The sequence below is a fragment of the Myxocyprinus asiaticus genome, chromosome 1 (assembly GCF_019703515.2).
Source record: "Myxocyprinus asiaticus isolate MX2 ecotype Aquarium Trade chromosome 1, UBuf_Myxa_2, whole genome shotgun sequence".
NCBI lineage: Eukaryota > Metazoa > Chordata > Actinopteri > Cypriniformes > Catostomidae > Myxocyprinus > Myxocyprinus asiaticus.
The window spans coordinates 19,267,712-19,288,376 of NC_059344.1; the positions used below are offsets into that span (position 1 = coordinate 19,267,712).

The 20,665-nt window shown below is 44.1% G+C and overlaps 1 protein-coding gene across 4 annotated transcripts in view; it reads left to right on the forward strand.

Moving 5' to 3' along the window:
• Window positions 1-20,665, forward strand: part of LOC127446745 (lysine-specific demethylase 6B-like) — a 152,661-nt gene that overhangs the window by 86,966 nt on the left and 45,030 nt on the right. For 2 of the 4 annotated variants that reach the window (XM_051707944.1, XM_051707950.1), the window contains exon 1: window positions 4,017-4,402. The exons of the other annotated variants lie outside the window; for them this stretch is intronic. The gene's annotated coding sequence lies outside the window, so the exon portion shown is untranslated. Of the gene's footprint in view, window positions 1-4,016; window positions 4,403-20,665 lie in introns of those variants that run through there. 4 annotated transcript variants of the gene reach the window in all.

The following is a 20,665-nucleotide window of genomic DNA, read 5'->3' on the forward strand; positions in this document are numbered from 1 at the left end:
TACAAACAACCTTGATAACACCAGCATTCTTTGACACTTTTACACACACACACACACACACACACATTCTCTTGTCTATTGGCAGAAAGTCAAATATTTCACTTCTTGTTGGCAAAGGCTTCATCTCTGCAGTTATAAATCAATACAATGGAAATTATGTAACGGTTCGGCCAAGGGAATCAAGGACAAAATCCCTGATAGTGAACATGGCTTTATTTGGCTTCTGAATCATCTTTCTCTCTATTGCTCTCCTTTCCCCTCAGGAAGATTTTTTGAATAACTTTCATCGTTTTTGGATCATGGGAATGGAATTCATGAAAAAACGCTAATAATAGCTCAAAGCAGTAACAGTGTCTATTATGATTCATTGTGTTGTTGTTGTTGTTGTTGTTGTTTTGTTGTCGTCGTTGTTGTTGTTTTTTTTTTGTTTTTTTCTTTTCTTTAGTGAACAATGTAAGTGTGATTTCTCTGAACAGGTTTTCCATCCAGCCTGCTTTTCTGGGTCTCCCATTGGAACATTTGAGGCTGCACGTGGCTATCCTCATCTGCTGTCCTCGTCCAAGGGTGTGTGTGTGTGTGTTTTGAGGCTTATTCGAGGTGAAACAGTAGGGAAAGAGTTACAGCACAAAACAGCTGTTTCTTTAGTTTCTCTCTCACATTGAACACTCACTCACACAGATACATACCTCACTCTTGTGTGATGCATACACTCAGTACATATAAGTGGTGATGTATACATGCAAAAAACATCACCCATAATCAATTACAATCATCCAACCACAGAACACTCATGGAACGCCGCTTGTCCAGTCAGATCAGGACCAGAGCTATCTGTTGTAACTTACACCCTGACTACAATGGGACTTCATTCTTCGGAATTGTAAAAGATTATTTGGAATTGGTAAAAATATATTAATAAAAAATAATGTGTAAAATTGTAAACAACAGTGCACACAGTAATCCGATTAAGGCTAAATGCTGATTTATACTTCTGCGTCAAACCTACGGCATAGGCTCCGCATAGTGGCCAACACATTTGTTTTGCTTTTATAGTTCTGCATTGGTGTGTCTGCATCATTCTGTGAGTACACAGCCAAAATGCTAACAATATGTTTCATAAATAAACAAAAACAATGCAAGAAATGTAATTTCTGGATTCAGAAGTATTTATTAAATTATTGTAGCATCAAAAATTTGTTCAAAGTATGTGAACATGTTGAAATGTAGGTATATATTATTTTATTTGCCTATATATGAAAATTAATGAGGAAATTACTGTATGCTTGCCCTTGAGTCACTTAAATAATAATTCACTACTCACCTGAATAACAGAAAATGGGTGTCATTTTAAAGACTTTACCATGCATTTAGGCAATATACCCAACTTTTACCTGGTGCTTTTTAATTTGCTTATTAAATTAGAAGTGTTCCGTTTCCATAACTTATGAAATATTATTTTTTACTGGACATCTTACTGTCAAACATACGGTCAAATCATTGTGCTGATTAAAAAGTTGCGCAACATACTATTTCACTCTCATATTAAATTAATATCAAGTAAAGGCCTAGAGAAAAAAGCTTTTAGAGTTTATAAGCTGTAAACGGATATCTTTTGTCGCGTTTTGTTTTTAACTTCATGAAACACAAACAGAATAAAAAAACAGCAGGTGCTCCCCATTGAGACAATTGCTTTAATGGTGCCGAGTCAAAATACAATGTAATATAATGCATTGATATTAAAATAAACTTGGATAAAATGTGTCGCAACCTCAGATATTCTTGTTACCATCCTGGGGGGCGGTCTCTGGTTAAAGTGGACCGATCACAGTTGTTGTAATCTGCGTCAACACAGCGATTGTTATGTAAATTGGCACATTAAATTCAAATGGTTTGTGATACTCTTTAGGACAGTCAACACTCGATGCATGCGCAGAGCACACACAGGTGTAGATGTTGGGCTGCATGCGGGAAGTACACATGGACTGTGCATGTGGAGAAATATGGCGGCTTGCTGATTGTCACGATCCTGTCACTCTGTCAGTCTGGGTTTTTGTGTTACAGAATTGTGACATCATTGTTCTGTCTGTGTTGTGTTTCATTTTTTGTCTGTGTGAACGCACGGCTTCAGGTTGTGGTTTCCCTGCCATGCGCTCTTCGGTCGTTCTTGTGTTTCATGTTCGGAGCATGGTGTTTGGATCCTGACTTCCCTGTCTGGTTCTGTTTCGGTTTTGGTGTCGGGTCCAGACACTCCATGTATTGTCTTTTATTGGAGTAAGTGCATTGCACTTATGTCATCTTGACGGCATGCACACGCGTCAGTCGTTTGTGTCTGTCTCTTGCGACCGCGGACATGCCCTGCTTTGCGCTCTCTTTGCGCTGCGCACCCGGGTCGCAATCTGTCTTCACGTTGTGCTGAGGTTCGGTCACTTCGGTCTGAGCTGTCGGGTTTATTTGTGGCCGAACTCTCGCACAGGTGTCTTGTCTCGTGTTGTTGCCTGTTGCATGCATCGCGTGGTGTTTGCCTCGCGATGAACGCTCAGGCTTTGTCTAATGTGAGAATGCATGGCATTGCTTTGTTGCCGTTGCCATGCGTTCTCTCGTCTTATCTGTCAGTCGGCATGGGTGCAAATTGCCTTATTGTCTTGGCGATGTGTGCTCGTGCCATTTGGGTGTTTGTTTCTTGTGAGAGCATGTGTTTTTGTTTTGTTTCTGTTTTGCCTTATGTCTATCAGTCCTCCGTCATACCCTGCATCCTTGTGTGCCCATTATTAGTTAATTTGCCTCACCTGCCCTGCTGTTAACCTGTTTGATTTCTCTCCCTATTTTAGTCTCCTCGTGTGTGCTGTCCAGTGCCAGCTCGTCTTGTTCTTTGGTCTAGTGAGTTCGTCTAGCTCTTCGGTCTTGTTCCTGTCTGTCGGTCCTGTGTTTTCCTCCTTTATCCAGCCCAACCCGTCCTTGTGTTTACCACCCTGAACCTCGTTTTAGTTCTCTTCGGAGAAGTTTGAGTTTTTGTCTGTGTTTATTTTTGGATTAATAAAACTTTTTGTTTTTCACTCTGCGTTTGGGTCCTGCCTCTGCTGATAACCCGTGACAGCTGACAACCGAAGTATACTTTGGCCTTTAGTCTGCACACACAATTTGCAGCAGACTTTGTCGTCAAAAGTCTAGCTTGCTCTCTAATCAACAAATGCTGATCATTTAAAAATACCAAATATCGGCTTATGAATAGGGCTGTGTCGATACAATCATATATCGATATGTCGTGATACTTTTCTCAATTATATTTTTACAATCCCTGTATCGATATTTGTATTGATCCTAGACCGGTGTATGATCAATTGACCAATGGTATTGCCAAGCATCTCACAATATAGTACGTATTGCGATACATATCTCGTGATTCAATATATCAAGATGCTTCATGATATCATAATTGGATTGTGATTGAGAGACACCCAATGTGTCCGAGGGAGAAAAAGTGAATTTGCTGGGTCAGTTTCAGTCTCTCGCACCTCCATCGAAGTGGATCTGACCGTATCGGGAAACACATCTCGGATTTGTGCTTCGTCATTATTGAACTGTAAGAAATAAAATGTCTACACATTTATCAAGCTTTATTCATCAGTATGATCAGTTGACCACTAAACATCAAACCTCATGATCAGACTGCAGATGGAATCATGCAGTCCAACTCTAAAATCACATTAAAATAGTGGAATAGTGAGGAATCCCTTCACTCTCTGGTCCCTTCTATCTGACACACAGGGAGGGAGGGTGAGAATGAGGCTAGAGAGAAAGAGAGAGAGAGGTGACAGGGGATGGGGGAGGGGCTGTTTAGAGCGAACCATGTGAAAAAAAACGAAGAGAGGCAGGCGGGCCTATAGAGGGGGTTGGGCTTAAGCACTGTGTGTGTGTGTGTGTGTTTATGTGAGAGAGAGACCAGCTCCTTTCCTCTCTTTGTTTGACTACTGAGTGGAAAAAAAACAGAGAGAAAGAGTGTGTGTGTGTGTGTGTGTGTGTGAGTGAGAGAGAGAGAGGAGAAAGATTGAGGAAAGCAAAGAAAAACAGAACGAGGGAGACACTGTTTTTTTTTTTTAATTATTATTATTTTCTTTTTTTTTACTTTGGCTTAAAAAAAGAAGGAATTCTGTTTGCTCCTTTTGCATCAGCCTTTGCATGGTGTGTGTTTTTATTTGCAACCCCTGCGGCCAGTGTGTGTGTGTGTGTGTGTGTATATATGTGTGTTTGTGCGTGAGGGGGGCAGGTATTCAAGCCTGCAGCTGGTTAAAAGGAAAATAAGAGCAGAGATTTTGCTTAGCTTGTCCAACCAACAGACTGAACGAGCACCTCAACACAGTGTGGAATTACCTCAGAAACACAGGGAATAACGCTCAGAAACACGGTAAGACTTTCTCTCTCCACCTCTGTCCCTCTGTTTCTTTGTGCTTCAAGGAGGCATTTAAACTGAACTCGTGAAAGTGTCCGGGCTGCATTTGGACAGCTCAGCAAAATGAAAACACACACTAGGTGGAGAGCAAGAGAAAGTTGCTCTGGTTTTTCCAGTAGGATTGCTGCACAAAGGAAGCTTGTTGTATGCAGTCAGTCCGGCTTGTACTGTTTATGTTCTGTCTCTCTCTCTCTCTCTCACACACACACACACACACACACACACACAACTGCAAAAGAAAAGATGCAACAGAAATGCTGCTCTGTTTATTTCCAATGAATTGTCTTTCCCTCACATTCATATGGAAAAGCAGGATGTACATGACGATGTATAAATGACTTGTTCCTGACAAGGTCGGTGAAGTTTATTGAAGAGATTGTGCTCTGTTAGTGGCTCTGTGTTTTACTGAGTCTCATTTAAGGTGTTTGTGATTTAGAATTGTTTGCAGGCTCTTTACACTTTTGTGTGTGTGTGTGTGTGTGTGTGTGTGTGTGTGTGTGTGTGTGTGTGTGTGTGTGTGTGTGTGTGTGTGTGTGTGTGTGTGGCTCTCTTGTGGTAGTAGGAAGTGAAGTGGTGGTTATGGATTATGTGTTAGTCAAGAACTGGAGTAAACCCGGGCACTTAAGCGGTGTGAGTGTGTGAACCTCCACTTCCTTTTGGCTGAGTGTCCATCTCACACACAATCCACGTCCATTACCGGCATCCTGGAGTATTGCGATCAATCAAGAAACAATTGTGTTTTTGCGTATATGTGTGTGGTGCTGTTGGCATAGGTGTGTATCTGTTGGCTCCGCCCCTCATTAAAGCTCTCACAAAACGTTGCCGGAAGAACACACTTCATCATTGTCATTAGGAGATATTCAAAACATTCTTAGACATATATTTACTTAGCTATTTAAAAGGGGACATACTATGGACTTCCATTGTTTTTATATAAAGCTTATTATAATTAATAGACTAATCCTAATAGAAAACTCTTTGCATTTTCAGAACTTAAACATTGTGCTTTATACATGAATAGTTTTTCCAATTGAGGACCTCCCTGAATGTTTCTAAAGGGAGGTTTTGTCAGATTTAGCTCACTTTTGGGGACAACTTTATCCCTAAACAATAGCTTAGAACACACACACACATACACACACGCACATCTTCATTTCAAATCTGTGTCAGTATTGTGTTACTCTTGCCAAATGTCCCCTCTGTAACCACACCATTCATCAATATATCTCCACCGGAAGAACATCCTCTTTTTTTACCCACCCACCCTGACCACTGTTGCAATAGAAGACTCCAGTGTGACTGTCTGGCCTGGAACACATCTGACGTATTGTCGCCAGTGCCGGTTTTCATCAGTGCATACAAGCACGTGTCACCCTCAGGCCAGTTTTGCTTTTAGCCTACATTGCAAATGGTTTAACAGCAGCTTTGTGCCGTGGAGCTCTGACTGAACTCAAATGGCAGTAACATTTAACCTGAACTCTCCCTGGGCACAGGCTAGCGCTATTAGCATTAGCATTGCGAGGGCTGTTATTCCTCATAATGCCATAGTGATTAGCAGTGTGCTAATCTATTCATTAGCTGCTAATCTAATTGTCATCTCTGATAATGAGAGGGTTGTTTGTGTATTTCTGTAATTGTGTAAGCTAGTTTCTATTGGGAAGTCCTGTTCTGTATCCTTTACCTTCCAAAATTTTAAAAATTTAAACAAAATGATGGATGGTTAATTGTCCCACTTTACCTGTACTTACTCTATTAGCGTAACTTTTATTTAAAAACTGATACGTCAAAATAACAAAGATTCTAAAAGCTTCTAACGGCTGTTTAGGTCTCATGTATGGTTGAGTGCATAGCCTTTTAATCACTGCAACATGCCAGTGTGAACATGTTTGACACATACGTGCAATGACTGCTTTGGAGTACAATTAATCAGTAGGCGCATACGCAGTCAATGCAGACAGTTCGCATATTGAGACAAACGAGTGAACGGAGCTGATGACGAAATTTCTGTCTGGTGCAATGTGCGCAACGTAGCAGCAAGCGGAAAACTGAAGTATACTTTGCCTTTGACACTGCTTGACGTAGATCTCATAAATGTTTATTATGATTTTGTAGTAGTAACAATAACTGTAGTAGTATTTTGGCAAAAACTATGGTTACCATGTTCACCCTATATGGGGGTCTGGTTTTAGTTATGTGGGGGTCTGGTTTTGAGGCCTGTATTGAGGAGACCTGCTTTCCTGGTCCTGCTGACTTTGACTCAGTCCATGTCCATTGTAAGTTCTCTCTTTATCACTCCCTCTGATAGGCGTTTGTTCTTCTGCAGATGTGCACTCACAGAGGGGGGTGTGTGTGTGTGTGTGTCCTGAACCCCACCCCCCAGGACAGGCCTGGCTGAACGGAGGATTGTGCATTCATTGGAATGGAGAGAGAGAGAGGGAGAAAGAAAGAGGTGGCAGAGAGAAGGGAGGGAGGAATGATTGAGTGGGCTGCCTGAAGAAGAAAAGGACATGTAGGAGAGAGAGAGAGAGGGGGGGGGGGAGGGGAAGTGTTGCTTGGCTGGTGTTATGCTCTTTGGTTGAAGGAGGAGAGGGGGAGGTGGGGAACCCAGCCGGTGAGTTTGAGAAAGAGAGATATGCAAACATTTGATGACGAAAAAAACGGACAGATTGCTGGTGAACTGCTACCAATTGGCCCTGGGGTCATGTGTGTGCATATGAGAGATTGAATGCACTGACACTAGATGTGACGTGAACACACGTCAAATACTTACAAAGATTGATTTACGTGGACTTAACCAGATATGAATATGTGTATATAGCTAGTACCTATTAGTATAATTTAAACTGGTAAATGAATTTATTAGAATTGAATTTAATCAGATCTCATCATTTATACAAGATTTACTCACCTTACAAAAGGAGATTTTTTTCCAGTGTTGGGTAAATTCATCAAAAAAGTAATCCCAACAAATTACTAATTACTTCTCTAAAATTATTATCAGATTACTGATTTATGATAACTTTGTTGAAAAAAATAATCGCATTACTAATACTTGGGCTGTCAGTAGATTAAAATTTGTAATCGTGATTAATCTCAATTTTCATAGTAAATCGCGATTAATCTCAGATTTTAAAAGTAGTAAAATTTGACTCTATATTGTATACTTATTTCCTGTCATAATGCATTTATTTGTTCTTTGGAAAGAATAAAACAAAACAATACAGTATGTAACAAAAATACTTTATTAACATTTTCCAAACTCCACAGTATAAAGACAGAAATTCACTAAAATAGCTCCAATTCGAGGTAACATTAAAAATTTCCCAAAGTCTAAGTGGGATGTTGACTGATTGAAAGAACTAGTATTCATTGCAATACGCATTAAACCCTCATTTAATATTAATCAGTCGGCAGGCTGTCTTTGTGTCAGGGCATCCAGCACTGCATTGAACTCTGCTTTTAGCGGTAGCACTTCCAGTGTAAAGATAATTCATCTGAACTGTCCGGTGATCATAAGCTGACACTTCAAAAGCTCAGCAGCAATGGGTATAAAGTTTAAATTAAATTCTATTTGAGCGGAGCATCATTAGGGAGAAAAACATCCTTGTTACTTTTGTAACCTCCGTTCCCTGATGGAGGGAATGAGACGTTGTGTCGATGTAGTGACACTAGGGGTCACTCTTGGGAGCCCCAAACACCTCTGCTTTTTTAAAAAAAGGCCAATGAGAATTGGCGAGTGGAATTTGCATGCCGCTCCCCCGGACATACGGGTATAAAAGGAGCTGGTATGCAACAACTCATTCAGGTTTTGTGCTGAGGAGCCGAGACCAGGTCCCGGCCATTTCAGCGGGTAGTTCAGCGTTGTGGCAAGAGGGACACAACGTCTCATTCCCTCCATCAGGGAACGGAGGTTACGAAAGTAACCAAAACATTCCCTATCTGTCACTCACTCGACATTGTGTCGATGTAGTGACACTAGGGGTCCCTATACAAAATGCCACAACTAGCTGAACTGTGTTGCGTGAACTGGCGGTGTGTGATGGGCAGACTACTGTGTGCCTTGTAGCCAGCGCACCAGGCCACCATGTAACCTCCCCCAACGCTCATATGAGCATCGAACGGTCCATCAGGAACAAGTCGACTGCCCAACTATAGGGACAGCCTAGCCCAGCCGAGACCTCTTTTCCCTCTCTTTTCTCCCCAAAAAGAGTGGCATTTGTTAACTGACTGGGAGCCATAAGTGTCTGCGTCGGGGGGTGTCCCTCCCAAGGGGAAGACACCACAGAGACCACACCCCACCCAAAAAGGGGGGGGGTATTTTAAATGGAATACGTCACATGGTCTAACCTAATGTGGAGAGGTCCCATGGTAGGTCCTACCCAAATGGGGAGGAGTTTCTACAGAGCACGGCGACTGGGGGCAGAGGGGCCTCTGCCCAAGAAAGACGCAGTTTGCCGTCAGGGAAATGATTTTGCGGAAGATATCACATGGGGTCGCCTTTGGGGAACCAGCACATGTTGAGCACCTACCTCAGTACAGGGGCTCATTAGCGCGCGTACTGGGCCGGTCAGCGAGTTTCTCTGCAAACTCAGCTGCCAGAGGGCTAAGGAGGAAAGTCATCCAGGGAATACAGTCTGTGAACACGACTGGGAGTCAAGAGTGCATGTCTTCACCTCAAGGGAGGGAAAAGGTGCTATGTGCAAGTAGTACACCTGGCCAGTTGTCCCAGAACTTACCTGCTCGTGCCTGCCGATACACGGGACGAGACCGGCTCCACCCGGAGATTGTAGAACCTCGCAAAGGTGTTGGGTGTTACCCAGCCCGCTGCTCTGCAGATGTCTGCCAAAGAGGCGCCACTGACAGAGAGGTCCCATGAGGGGACAAGGCACGTTCTGGAGGGATTCAACCTCCTAGCGCCTCTCAGGAACCTGATGATCAAGTCGTGTTCCCCAAATACTTACCATCTGCTGCATCGTGATGCACCGAAATAGCGGCTACATACACCTTCAGGGTGGAAGGGGGCAGCCGCCCCTCCAGCCTCTCCCGAATCTCTGGGGGTCTTTGCATCAGAAAGAACACCACTTAGCGAACAGACGCCACTTCAAGGCATTCAGGCGCCTCGTAGAGGGAGCCCTAGCATGAGTGATCGTGTCTACCACCACAGGTGGTAGGCCACTTAGGTCTTCCACGTCCCGTCCAGGGGCCAGACGTGGAGATTCCAGAGGCCTGGTCATGGGTGCCAGATGGTGCCTCGTCCCTGAGAAAGAAGATCCTTCCTCAGGGGAATTCGCCGGGGGGGGCTGTCACGAGGAGCGTGAGATCCGAGAACCACAGGATGACCTGCTCCTCATCCTCCCTGACCTTGCACGGGGTCTGTGCAAGTAGGCATACTGGGGGAAACGCGTATTTGCGTAGCCCAGGGGGCCAGCTGTGTGCCAGCTGTGTGCCAGCACATCTATACTGAGGGGTGCCTCGGTCAGGGCGTACCAAAGCGGGCAGTGGGAGGATTCCCGGGAAGCAAACAGGTCTACCTGTGCTTGACCGAATCGACTTCAAATCAGCCGGACCACCTGAGCGTGGAGTCTCTAACCTGTCCTGACAGCGCGTCCGCTGCAGTGTTGAGGTCGCCTGGGGTGTGAGTGGCTCGTAGCGACTTGAGGCACTGCTTACACCATAGGAGGAGACGGTGGGCGAGTTGTGACATGCAATGGGAGCATAGACCGCTTGGCGGTGGATGTATGCTACCGATGCTGTGTTGTCCGTCCGGACTAACACGTGCTTGCTCTGGATCAACGGCCGAAACCTCCACAGGGCGAGCAGTACTGCCAACAACTCTAGGCAGTTGATGTGCCAATGCAGCCGTGGACCAGTCCAGGAGCCGGCGGCTGTGTGCCCGTTGCATACGGCGCCCCAGCCCATCTTGGAGGCATCTGTTGTAACACCAACATGCCTGGAGACATGCTCTAGGGGAACCCCTGCCCATAGAAATGCAAGGTCGGTCCAAGGGCTGAAGAGGCAGCGACAGATCGGCGTGATGGCCACGCAATGTGTCCCGCGGCGCCATGCCCAACTCGGGACTTGAGTCTGAAACCAGTGTTGAAGCAGTCTCATATGCATCAACCCGAGCGGTGTGGCCGCCGCTGAGGATGTAATATGCCCCAGGAGCCTCTGAAAAAGTTTCAGTGTAACCACTGCTCTCCATCTGAACGCCTTCAGACAGTTCAGCACCGACTGTGCGTGCTTGTTCGTGAGGCGCGCTGTCATCGAGACTGAGTTCTTCCCGGGCTCCGAACGAGATGTCGAACTCGTCCTGAGATGAGCCGGCGATCTCGTCTGAGTGCCCGACTGGAGCAAGCGAGCTTGCTGGGGAATGGGAGGTCCGTGGGGGATACACGGCGGAGGTGGTCCCATTTACGTCCCCAAATCGCCCCCAGTGCTAACTGGCATGGCCTCATACCCGTAGGTAGAAGGACCGAGGCGGGGAGCCACTGGGGTGGCTTGCTTTCTTACGAATGCAAGCCGCGACTGCAATGTTGCCATGGTCATGTTCTCGCAGTGAGGACAAGACCCATCCACGAACGATGTCTCCGTGTGGGCAGTGCCTAGACACAAAAGACAGCGATCTTGGCCATCAGAAGCGGAGAGATATCGACCGCAACCAGGAATAACACACAGACGGAAAGGCATCTTTAAAAAGACGTTCCATGTGTGTGCCGCTCTGTTAGAAAGAAAATATACTCCTTTATTTTTTTTTATATTTGTATTTATTTTTTATTTTTTTTTTGGAATATACTCTTTTAGTTGTTTCTGCCGAAGCGCCCAGGGGCGTTCTCTGCACTCTACGGGTGCAGAGGGGGAGAAGCTGCTGAAATGCACCGTAGAATTCAGCAGATGAGGTGAATGGACTTCGCAGATGAATTCAGCTTTAATGAATAGAAACGCTCGGCTCCGAAGAGAAAATCTGAATGAGTGTTTGCATACCAGCTCCATTTATACCCGTATGTCCGGGGGAGTGGCATGCAAATTCCACTCGCCAATTCTCATTGGCCTTTTTTCAAAAAAGCAGAGGTGTTTGGGGCTCCCAAGAGTGACCCCTAGTGTCACTACATCGACACAGCGTCGAGTGAGTGACAGATAGGGAACTAGCTGCACAGCGAGCTTATAAAAATTGACATGCTTATGTGGTAAAATGCTGACTTACAATACGCGTGAAGGACTTCAGTGAAGTCCCGCGAGGTCCCTTCAGCATTAGTTATATAGGTTCTTTCTCCAGCACTTGATCATTGACACGGACTCACTGTTGTATGTTTTTAGTGTGTATATGAGTGTAATGTCCCCACTAAACACATCGCAAAGGCCCCGCCCTCTAACAGTGTTTACAGCTCACACGGAGCTGAATAAAATGTCAGAATCTAATGTCAAATCGGTACATGCCTTAATCATGATTAAGAAAAATTAAAGCTTTAAACATTTTAAATTAATTTTTATGCATTAACGCATTTAAGCTGGCAGCACTACTAAATACTTTAAGTTGCTTTCTACAAACAATATTTAACAGATTTTTTTTTCCACTCAACAAATTCCAAATAATATCTATATTTCCTTCTTACTCATTGCTGCACACAGGTCATACAGTCAACACCATGCATTTCTCCCTTACAATGACAAATTAGGGGGTGAATGCCATTCAGCAGATCACAGAAATGCAAATAGACGTACATGTTAAAATAATTCATGTTTTACATTCATTCTACATAAATAATATTATATATTAAACCCAAGCACCCAAGTTAATTACTTGAAAGTAATTAACTTAGTTGTTAATAACTGTAATCTGATTACAAGAATTTCAAAGTAGTCTGTAGTTTTTTACTAATTAATTAATTTGATTTTAGATTTAGATAAATTACACCCAACACTGAAAACACCTTGGTTAAGTACGTAACATTGGTTCCCTGAGTGCCTTTTACATGTCCTAGTTGAAACCTCTACAATAACGGCAATATTCTAATATTGGTTATGGTGTTTGAGCCCCGCCTGTTTTGGCACAAAACAGTTCGCTATAAAAACAGGTGCACAAACACCATTTCCTCAGAATTTCTGACTGAGAACAAGTAGTGCATCGCTCGTGCCTCAAGAACCCTGAGTTTTGTAGTGCAGCTAGCTTTTGCAATGTCTCGTTCCCTTCATCTCAGGGAACCAAGGTTACGTACGTAACTGAGACGTTCCCTTACGACTCAGTACACTTGACATTGCGTTTATTAACACATATGGGGAACAGAATCCCAAAACGCCGCACTACACGAAATAACCTCCCAGAATGGAAGCATGATGCCGCAGTCTCATGGGTTGGCGACTGACATGAGTATGCCGCAGTGAGTGACCCTCATGTTGGGCCAGGAGGGGAGCACTCAGAATGAATATATGAACTATAGTCATATAGTATGAGTTAACTCCTTCACGAACCCAGTCGGGAAGGGAGTTTATTTATAATGTAAGTGCTTGTGACTTATGGTAAATTACAATGGCCTGAATTCAGCCGGTTGTGTAAAAAGATGGGGAGTTCATCCTTAAAGGGAGGAGCATAAGTATATATATTTGGCAAATGAATAGCAAGTGCTCTAAACAGAGAGGACTTGTGAAGAGAGAAACATTACGTCTAGGTTGTAAAACCTTGCAAATGTGTTTTGAGAAGATCATCCTGCTGCAAAACATATGTCTTGTAAGGACACACCATTCGTCCATGCCCATGAGGAGGCTATGCCTCTAGTTGAGTGTGCTTTAACACCAATTGGGCAAGTCTTACCCTGTGACTAATAAGCCAGGGCAATTGCATTGACAATCCAGTGAGAAAGTCTTTGCTTGGAGATGGACATTCCTTTCGTGCGTCCTCCATAACATACTGAACTGGCATGTACGCTCAACGTATGCGTGTAGTGCCCGCACAGGGCATAACAGTTGCAATGATTGTTCCTCATCTGAATTAAATGGAGGAGGGAAGAATGCCTGAAGGTGAACCACCTGCGCTCTGAAGGGCATGGTTAGGACGTTAGACACATAGCCTTTTCTGGGTTTGACAGTGGCTTTTGAAAGACCGGGGCCAAACTCCAGACATTAATTGTTAATTGATAGTGCATGCAGGTCACCGACCCACTTTACTGAGGCCAGAGCCAGCAGTAGTGCAGTCTTAACAGAGAGCATGCACAAATCAACAGAGTCCAAAGGCTCAAAGGTGGGCCCTGCGAGATCTTTTAGGACTAAAGTTAAGTCCCAAGTCGGGACTGTAGCCGGGCGAGGCGGGTTTAATCATGTTGCTCCTTTAAGGAACTTTATGATTAAATCATGTTTGCCTATAATGGCGCCGGCTTCATGTGCGTGATACGCAGATATAGTCACCACATACACTTTGAGCGTTGACGGAGTGAGTCCTGTGACTAATCGCTCTTGAAGAAATATAAGAATTTCATGTATGGGGCAGTTTACTGGGTCTTTGCAATGTGAGAGACACCAGTCAGTGAACACATTCCATTTTAGCGCGTAGAGGTGTCTCGTGGACGGTGCTCTGGCCTGTAAAATGGTATTCACGACTGAATGTGTCAGTTCTGGTGTGGTTAGCGCACTCCGTTCAGGGGCCACACATGCAGGTTCCACAGCTTGGGCTGGGGATGCCAGATTGTGCCTTGCGCCTGAGAGAGGAGATCCCTCTTTAGCTGTATTTCCCATGGCGAGCTGTACAGCATCTCTGGAAACCACGGCTGGTTGGGCCATTTCGGCGCAACAAATAGAATCGTTTCCTTGTCCTCCCGGACTTTGCATATGACAGAGTGTATGAGTCACACCGTGGAAAATGCATATTTGCGTTTCGCCGGCCATTTGTGGGCCATTGTGTCCACTCCCAGTGGGGCTTGGGACTCCAAGTACCAGAGGGGACAGTGGGTATTCTCCACTGAGGCAGATCGATTTCTGCTTTGCCGAATATTTCCCAAATTCTCAATACAGTTTGAGGATGAAGTCTCCATTCGCCCGGTAACACCCCTTGGAGTGACAATAGGTCCACGCCGTAATTCAGGCAGCCTGGGACATATGTCGCTCTCAGGGAGAGGAGATGATGCGTCAGTTTCAACAGTGGCGGTGAATTAATTCTGTCTTGGCAGTATATATATGCCACAACTGTCATGTTATCTGAGCGAACAATACAGCCAATTGCTCTAGGTGGTTGATGTGCCACACTTTCTTCGCACCTGTCCAGGTGCCGAAAGTCAGGTGTCCATCGCACACCAACTCCCAACCTGTGTTGGAAGCATCCATAGTCACCATTTTCCGCATGACAACCTGCCCCTGAGCAACACCTCGCTTGTAAAATGCAGGAGTTGTCCAGAGTGCTAAAGCAGCTATACAGCGGTGGGATATAGTAATTCGCCCTTGGCACCAAGCATGTCATGACACATGGCGCTTCAGCCAGCACTGAAGTGGTCTCATGTGTAAGAGACCTAATGGAATGACGGCAGATGCCACCACCATAAACCCCAATGCTTTCTGAAACAGCTTCAGTGGAAGTGTTATCCCCAGTCTGAACTGAGACAGACACTGTAGTATGGCCTGAATGCATTCACAAGTTGCGCGCGCCCGCTCGTGGAGTCGAGGCGAACTCCCAAAAAGGAGAATTTTTTTTGGCTGGGGGAGAGCGTGCTCTTCGCCCAGTTCACATTGAGGCCCAAGCTGTTTAGATGTTGAAGCAGTAAGTCTCTGTGCTGGCATAACAGATCCTCTGATTGTGCCAGTAACAGCCAATCGTCGAGGTAGTTCAAGATGCGCATGACGCTCAGTTTCAGAGGGGCAATTTGGTTTGCTCACCATATGATATAATGCGTTGCTTACCATAGGGAAATGGTTGCACATAATGTGTGTGCTTTGAATAGGAAAAGGGCTCTTTTTTGAGAATGTATGAGCATCTCGTGCATTTGCAACAAGTTCTGTATTCTTTATTGCATTTTTTATTTCATTTATTAGAGTGTAAGACACAGAAACAACATTTTACATAACATTGTGAACAACAATATTCCTTTCCCGACAAACAGCAGTGGGGAGATGGGGAACAGTGTTCTGTGTCTCCAATCGAGTATTCTTCGGGCACACCCGGAGGGAACCACGGGCTCTGTGCTTCAGGAGTGTCAGGAGTGCTTCCACTGCACAGGGGTGTTCCTCCCATCGGCACGAAGGGTGCGCTGATATGGCTTGCGTGGCCTCACCGGTGGCTCGGAGACCACTCGAGGTTAAGCTCTTTGACTGCCCTTGTAAGGACACAAATCATCTCCCTGTCAGTGCCGCATGTACGTTCCTCGTGGGGCATGTGCCGGCACGAGGTCCACCTCAAGTTCATACTGCTTGACCTCGCGGCCCCACCGTGCCTCCTCGTGTGAATCCTTGAGTATCACAGAAGAGGTGGGTGGGATTCGTGAGCGAAGCGACTTGAGACTCATGCCCTCGCAGTGAGACAGTCTGTCTCCATGTGAGCTGACTCTACGTGGGAGTGGCCCAGACAGTAAATGCAGCTCTCATGCTGATCTGACGGTGGGATGTGTCTCTCGCACAATGAACACTTACGGAACAACATCTTTAAAAAGATGCAAACACTAAGATATATAAATATATAAGTAAATATACAATACACAATATGCAATTGCTTTGTAAGGATACACAACACCTGGTGAAGCGCTGCGGGGAATCAGGTTGCTGAGGCCCGTTCACCAGCGACATGTCAAGCAGCGAGGTGGAGTGATGTTCGCCGGAGCACTGCAGGGGAGCAGAGAGTCTTCTTGTTGCCACGAAGATTCTGCCCGCTAACTCGTGTATATCGATGGCGAAGGTAGAGAGCTTCTAGGCAAGAGATGATCGCTGTCTTAAAGGAAGAAATTCTGAGGAAATGGTGTTTGTGCACCTGTTTTTGTAGCAGACAGTTTCGCGGCAAAACAGGCGGGGCTCAAACACCATATTAGAATACTGGCGTTATTGTAGAGAGGTTTCAACTAGGACGTGTAAGAAGGCACTCCCCCATATGCATTAATAAACGCAATGTCAAGTGGTCTGAGTCGTAAGGGAACTCATGCTGCTTTTTTTTTCATGCCACGAAAGCATATAAAGACCAGGGAATTTGTGTTGCACCAGGTTTGATGTCAATAGCAGTGTGAACATTCTTTAAAATATCTCCTTTTATTTCAGGGAAGTCCTGTGGGTTTGGAATGCACATGGATGAGTAAATGACGACAGAATTTCCTTTTGTGTGTGTGTGTGTGTGTGTGTGTGGGGGGGGGGGGGGTGGAAGGTTTAAGTGGTTTACGAGGACTTTTTTTAGGTTACAAACTGGTAATTACAAGGGTATTATGCTATAAATGTGGTTTATGAGGACATTTCTAGTGTCCCCATAATTCAAATCGCTTAAAAAAACATACTAAATGATGTTTTATTGAAAATGTAAAAATGCAGAAAGTTTTTTGAGAGTGTTAGGTTTAGGGGTAGGGTTAGGGTTAGGGGATAGAATCTATAGTACGTACAGTATAGGGTTAGGGTTAGGTTAGGGTGTGTGTGTGTGTGTGTGTGTGTGTGTGTGTGTGAACTATACCTTTAAAATGAATAGTTTCATTGTATGTGTTTATTATTGCTTTGGCAATGTTAAACATTTTTGTGTTAATCATTTTTGAAAGCTTGGTGAATGTTTTGGACTGAAAGTCCTGGTGGTGCACGTGGTTTCTTAGTGAGATCAAGCTTGATTTGTTTTGTTTGCTAAATGCTTTTGGGAATCATAGAGATGGGAGGATTGATCTGAACAAGCTGGATATCTGTCTTTCCTCTGTCTCCCTCTTTTCTCAGAGACAAGCCTTTCTCACACACACAATCTCATAAATTCATCATTATCCTTAGCGTGCAACCTGATCACTCCAAACACACACCTGTGTTTTCTGCGCCTACTTTTTCTCATTTATGTCTCCTAGGAATAAGGTGGTAGTGACACACTCACACATACACACGCTTAAATATACAACCAAAAATTATTTTTCAGAATGTTAGTTTACTAAAAGCATATTAGTCTCCCACATTCAAGAAATCATGATGACGCTTGAGTGTTTTTGTTTGAAAAAGTGACACGGAACCAGTCCAATTATTTCTATGGCCATGTTCAAACGTATACAATGCGTTTTCGTTTGATTTCATTTCTGCATTAATTTGGTTACATTTAACTTCTTCCACCGAAAATGCTCTTCATAACCGCATACATTGGAAAATGATGACGTTAGTCTGCATCTTTGCATGTCATCAGCTCATGCGCCTGCCATTGACTACGCTATAAGAGTATCACAAAGAAATTGTGTGCATAAATTTAACGTATGGGCTCATGGTCATAAGAGTGTACTTTGAAAGGCTGAGAAGGAATGCCACATGGAAAAACGAAGGATACACTACCCTGCTGAAATGACCAGTAAACTGGCTGCCAGCTTATGTTGCATTTTGTGTGCTGGTGCCCTAGCATGGGATACTGGTGTACTGGTGTCTCAGCCAGGCTTTTAAACTAGCTTAACCATCTTTATCAGAAAGGGAATTGCATGTTGGTTATGCTGGTGTTTTTAGCAAGGTAGCCTTTACATGTTTACATGCCGGGCGAAGCCAAGCTACAATCATACTATATAGGTCTGTTAGTGCGAATTGAAACAGACTGGTATGATTTCAGTCGAACCGAAGTGCTTATGACATTTTGGGAGTATTTACACCTGGTCACTTCATGCGTTTTTACTGATTGGATAGCTACCCGATCATGAAAAGACAAAGTGTAAATACCCCCTTTAAAATGATGAATTATTGTTTTATTCCAACTGAAATGTATCTTTTTAAGTGTATGTCAATGTACTGATTGAGAGTGACCTGAGTGCAGAAGCACTTTAATGCACAGGCTTACACAGGCTGAAGCCCAGGGGCCCAAGACTCCCTAGGGGTCCCCATTCACGGTGTCCTCCACTCTATTCTGCCCCATCAACATTTGCGGGAGGAGCGCATCTAAATGCATTTAGCAGGAGACGCTGATATAAACTTGGTGATGTTGTGCAACCGTGAAAGCCGTCCGTGTAGTGCATGTTCACAGAATAACAGTCCGCACCCCCAGAAATTGGCCTTAAAAACAATCATAAACACAAACAGACAGACTTTGGTTGAGGCTTTGTGTGTGTGTTTTCTATTGTCTTTAATTTTGTCTTTGTAACTCTTTGATCTGCCTCTGTTCTTTTTCGTTTCTGGTATATTCTTCTGTCTGTGTTTGTCTGCTGACATTCACAAACACTTTTTTGTTAGACTTGAAATTGTGTGTGTGTGTGTGTGTGTGTGTGTGTGTGTCTTTCATGGGAACAGTGAACACATGTTCTGTCAGCCATAGGATTTTGAAATGTCTTAGCTCCACGTTTCAGCATTCGCTTACACCTGTCTGGAGGAACCCATACAACATTATGCTCGATGAAAGAACGAAACACCCCAAAATCAAGTTCTCTGCAGATGCATTATGGGCCGTGACCCTTCAGTGACCCCCGTGATCGATGGCCGTTTTGCATTACTGAAATCGAGTCATGTGACTGAGTGATAGGGTTACACCATCAATAGGTGAAATGGCACCCTGCCAATCGATGGCAAAGATCGTAGAGATATGGAGAGAGAGAGAAAGGTCAAAAGTGTGTATTTTTGAGTGTGCTTTCTGTCTGCATGCGTTCCCATTTCTTTGTTGTTCACCATTATTTTATTTTCCACTTGTTCTGTAATGCTATTATGTAGGTGCTGGTTTTCTAACCCAGTTCTCCAGTGAGCTTTGACCTCTTGTGTAAGGTGTGTACATGTGTATATGTGCGTTTCTGAGAGAGTGATTTTAACTATACTATGACCTGTTGTATAAGGTCTGTATGTTAAGGTGTGTGTGTGTGTGTGTGTGTGATAAGAAATGGAGCTGATCAGGCTGCACAAGAGCAAGAGTCTGTATGAGATTTAGTGCCTTTCTCTGGACTGTGATGTGTGTGTGTGTGTGTGTGTGTGTGTGTGTGTTTCACACTCCAGCAACTTGATCCGTTTCCTGTATGAGGGACCCTGTATAGACGACCCCTGTGTGTGTCAGGTTGCAGTCAAAGTCATTGTTGATGTTGTAATTGATTTCTCGCTCTTCTTGTTTCTGTTGCGTGAGATGTCTGGAGCACTAATCCAGCTGCATTAATGGTGTTTGGGTGTGTATGAATGTGTAATGTGTTTTTATGACTCTTGGTTTCATAGCTTAAGGTGAGTTTGTATGTGTGTCATGTGACATAACTTGCTTTGATGCTCCTTCTTGTCTTGAAAGATTCCCAGCTCACCTCATGTATTCACATGAATTAGCATTTTTTAAAGATATGTTTTGGGTTCAGTAAGCTCAAGCGACAGCGTTTGTGGCATAATGTTGATGACCACAGATTTATTTATTTATTCTCAACTTTTCCCCTGAGCGTTTCTCTGTCTGTGCAACAGTACCACCATCACAGAAGAGCTGCCGGAACGCAAGACTTGCTGCCAGTACTATGACGTCATTTTGTCATCGTTGCCGGAACTGCATGAGCACTGAATGGCACAGATTAAGGACACACATTCAAAATTCATTTAATACAGTTGCACAACTAAAGCCTACAGCACACTGTGCAGTTTTTAAGGCCCTTACAATTGTTGATTGTCCGACTGTACAATATGATACCGGTGTGATCTTGGGTAAAAACTATGGCACACTGTGACATTATATCAGACTGTATGAAACACATACATAGTCGAGAATTTTAGTCAAGAATTTTAGCCCCAAATGTCATCATTAGCCTTCATAGGAGCAGTCACATTGTATGATTGCTTAAAATTGCTGAAACTGCCAGAACTTCGTGGGAGGCTGAGATTCATCGCAAAGGCAATGTGTGAACATGTCACACCAAGTGATCAAAAACTGCCAGTTTGCTGTGCAACAAGAGAAGTCTTTAAGATCCATGAAATTTGTCCATTCTAGAAATGGTGAGGCAATTTTTGTGGGGTTTATCAACATGCTGTAAGAACCTGATGTTGTGAGGGATGGATGTAGTCACGAAATCAGAATCGTAATGGTCACATAAGATGCATTTGTGAAGCATGTTACTACCAGGCTTAAACAACGATCTCTTCTGGCTGAGCACTAGTGGTCGGATC